This window comes from Somniosus microcephalus, chromosome 4 (genome assembly GCF_052327205.1).
Source record: "Somniosus microcephalus isolate GS21.2 chromosome 4, FLI_Smic_1.0, whole genome shotgun sequence".
Lineage (NCBI taxonomy): Eukaryota > Metazoa > Chordata > Chondrichthyes > Squaliformes > Somniosidae > Somniosus > Somniosus microcephalus.
In genome coordinates this window covers 12,728,999-12,733,107 of record NC_140990.1, presented here as the reverse complement: position 1 = coordinate 12,733,107, position 4,109 = coordinate 12,728,999, and the positions used below count along the sequence as shown (strand labels likewise).

Below are 4,109 nucleotides of genomic sequence, written 5' to 3'. Positions count from 1 at the left end.
GCCTCCACACACTTCATATCTGCTCTGAAACTGTCCGCTACCCTCACATCTTCATCTGAGAACAATGAGATAGAGAGAGGCAGAGGGAGGGAGGGAGAGAGAGTGAGGGGCAGGAAGAGAGAGGCAGAGACAGTCGGACAGGGAGAGACGGAGGTGGATGTTCCAAGTACAGACTAGGTACATTCCAACGAGGGAAGGGTAAGGGAACCAAAGCAAGGGCTCCTTGGATGACGAGGGAGATAGAGAAGGTGCTCCTTGGATGACGAGGGAGATAGAGAAGGTGCTCCTTGGATGACGAGGGAGATAGAGAAGGTGCTCCTTGGATGACGGAGATAGAGAAGGTGCTCCTTGGATGACGAGGGAGATAGAGAAGGTGCTCCTTGGATGACGAGGGAGATAGAGAAGGTGCTCCTTGGATGACGGAGATAGAGAAGGTGCTCCTTGGATGACGAGGGAGATAGAGAAGGTGCTCCTTGGATGACGAGGGAGATAGAGAAGGTGATGAAACAAAAAAAGAGGGTGTATGATGAATGTCAGGTGAATTCTTCAAGGGAGAACCAGACCACATACAATAAGTTGAGAGGGGAAGTGAAGATGAAAATAAGATTGGCAAAGAGAGAACAAGAGAGTAGAATGGCGGGTCACATAAAAGGGAACCCAAAAATCTTCTACCGCATATAAGCGGGTAGTAAGAGGCGGGGTGGGGCCTATTAGCGACAAAGAAGGTGTTATATGCTTAGAGGCGCAGGGCAAGGCTAGAATACTCAATGAGTACTTTGTATCGGTGTTTACTAAGGAGGTGGATGCTGACAAAATATCGGTAGAAGTGGAAAAGGTAAAAGCAATGGAAGGGGTGATAGGATGTACTAGAAAGGCTGGGTATGCTCAGAGTGGATAAGTCACCTGGTCCAGATGGCTTGCATCCCAGGTTGCTAATGGAATTGGGGGAAGAGATAGCGGAAGGGCTTGCCATAATTTTCCAATCTTCGCTAGATGCGGGGGAGCTGCCTGAGGATTGGAAAGTGGCAAATGTGACACCATTGTTCAAGGTGTAAAGACAATCCGAGTAACTACAGGCCGGTCAGTTTAACATCAGTGGTGGGTAAAGTTTTAGAAACAATAATCAAGGAAAAAATTAACAGGCACTTGGAGAGGTTTAAGCTAATTAAGGAAAGCCAACATGGATTTGTAAAAGGCAGATCGTGTTTGACTAATTGAATTTTTTGATGAAGTAACAGAGAGGTTTGATGAAGGGAATGCACTGGATGTTGTCTACATGGATTTTCGGAAGGCATTTGACAAAGTACCACATAGAAGGCTGGTTAACAAAATTGAGGCTCATTAGAATAGGCGGGTCAGTGGCAGCTTGGATAAGGAATTGGCTTAAGGACAGAAAACAGCGAGTTGTGGTAAGTGGCTGTTTTTCAGACTGGAGGATGGTAGACAGTGGTGTTCCCCAAGGGTCAGTGCTGGGGCCACTGCTTTTTTTGATATATATAAATGACCTGGATATTGGAATACAGAGTAGAATTTCTAAATTTGCCAACGGCACCAAACTTGGGGGTGTGGCAAACAGTGAGGATGATACCAATCGACTGCAACAGGACATAGAAAGGCTAGCAGAATGGGCAGACAAGTGGCAGATGGAATTTAATGCAGAGAAGTGTGAGGTGATGCATTTAGGCAGAAGGAACAGGGAGAGGCAATACACTTAATGGCACAGTTTTAAAGAGTGTGCAGGGACAGAGAGACCTGGGAGTTAATGTGCGTAGGTCCCTGAAGGTGGCAGGGACATATTGAGATAGTGGTTAACAAAGCATATGGGATCTTGGGCTTCATAAATTGAGTGCAAAAGTAGAGAAGTTATGCTGAACCTTTATAAAGCACTGGTTAGGCCACAACTGGAGTATTGCGTCCAGTTCTGGTCACCACACTTTAGGAAGGATGTGAAGGCCCTTGAGAGGGTGCAGAGGAGATTTACCAGAATGGTTCCGGGGATGGGGGATCTTAGCTACAAGGACAGGTTGAAGAAGCTGGATTTGTTTTCATTAGAGCAAAGGAGGTTGAGGGATGATTTGAGAGAGGTGTACAAGATTATGACGGGTTTGGATAGGCTAGACGGGGAAAGGCTGTTCCCATTAGTTGATGGTACAAGGACTAGGGGGCACAGATTTAAAGTTCTGGGTGAGAGATACTGAGGGGATGTGAGGAAAAACTTTTTTATGCAGCCACTGGTGAGGACCTGGAACTCGCTGCCGACGGAAGTGGTGGAAGCGGACATACTCAATGTTTTCAAGGGGAGACTGGATAGGCACTTGAGGGAAATAAACTTGCAGGGCTACGGGGATAGAGCGGGGGAGTGGGACTGACTGGATTGTCCGACAGAGAGCTGGCATGGACTCGATGGGCTGAATGGCCTCCTTCTGTGCCATTATGGCTCTGTGACTGGGGCAATAGACACAGATAGAGACACACAGGCAGAGGGAGAAATGCAAAGTGGGAGAGAGATGCAGAGGTAAAAACAGAGGGAGAAAGTTATTTTTGGGATCCTCTCTAGCTTCCATTGCTGCATTTGTAGGATGACTCGAGTCCCACAATCCAAGGCCGAGACTTGCGGTTCGCAGTACTGAGGGAGCGCTGCACTGTCGGAGGGGCAGTACTGAGGGAGCGCTGCACTGTCGGAGAGGCAGTACTGAGGGAGCACTGCACTGTCGGAGGGGCAGTACTGAGGGAGCACCGCACTGTCGGAGAGGTAGTACTGAGGGAGCGCCGCACTGTCGGAGAGGTAGTACTGAGGGAGCGCCGCACTGTCGGAGGGGCAGTACTGAGGGAGCGCCGCTCGACCGGAGAGACAGTTCTGAGGGAGTGCTACACTGTCGGATGGGCGGTACTGAGGGAACACTGCACTGTTGGAAAGGCAGTTCTGAGGGAGCGCCACACTGTTGGAGGGGCAGTACTGAGCGAGTGCCACACCGTCGGAGGGGCAGTACTGAGGGAGCGCCGCACTTTTGCAGGGGCAGTACTGATGGAGCACTGCAATGTCGGAGGGGCAGTACTGAGGGAGCGCCGTACTGTCGGAGGGGCAGTATTGAGGGAGAGCTACGCTGTCGAAGGGGCAGTACTGAGGGAGCACAGCACTGTCGAAGGGGCAGTACTGAGGGAGCGCTGCACTGTCGGAGGGGCAGTATTGAGGGAGCGCTGCATTGTCGGAGGGGCAGTACTGAGGGAGCGCCACACTGTCGGAGGGTCAGTACTGAGGGAGAATTGCACTGTCGGAGGGTCAGTAGAGGGAGAACTGCACTGTTGGAGGGGCAGTACTAAGAGAGCACCGGACTGTCGGAGGGTCAGTACTGAGGGAGCGCTGCACTGCCGGAGGGGCAGTACTGAGGGAGGGCTGCACTGTCGGAGGGGCAGTACTGAGGGAGGGCTCCACTGTCGGAGGGGCAGTACTGAGGGAGTACTGCACTGTCGGAGGGGCAGTATGGAGGTAGCGTTGTACTGTCGGAGAACCAGTACTGAGGGAGCGTCGCACTGTCGGAGGGTCAGTACTGAGGGAAAGTTACACTGTTGGAGGGTCACTACTGAGGGAGTGTTGCACTGTCGGATAGGCAGTACTGAGGAAGCATCGCACTGTCGGAGGGTCAGTACTGAGGGAGCGCTGCACTGCCGGAGGGGCAGTACTGGGGGAGCGCTGCACTGTCGGACGGGCAGTACTGAGGGAGCGCTGCACTGCCGGAGGGGCAGTACTGGGGGAGCGCTGCACTGTCGGACGGGCAGTACTGAGGGAGCGTTGCACTGTCGGAGGGGCAGTACTGAGGGAGCACTGCACTGTCGGAGGGCCAGTACTGAGGGAGCATTGCATTGTCGGATGGGCAGTACTGAGGGAGCGCTGCACTGTTGAAGGGGCAGTACTGAGGGAGAGCTATGCTGTCGGAGGGGCAGTATTGAGGGAGCGCTGCATTGTCGGAGGGGCAGTACTGAGGGAGCACTGCAATAGCGGAGGGGCAGTACTGAGGGAGCGCTGCACTGTAGGAGGGGCAGTATTGAGGGAGCGCTGCACTGTCGAAGGGTCAGTACTGAGGGAGAGTTACACTGTTGGAGGGTCACTA

At 52.5% G+C, this 4,109-nt stretch overlaps 1 protein-coding gene across 1 annotated transcript in view; it reads right to left on the bottom strand.

The window, feature by feature from the left end:
• Positions 1-4,109, bottom strand: part of LOC147118294 (proteasome activator complex subunit 1-like) — a 1,298,587-nt gene that overhangs the window by 63,406 nt on the left and 1,231,072 nt on the right. The window lies entirely within an intron of this gene.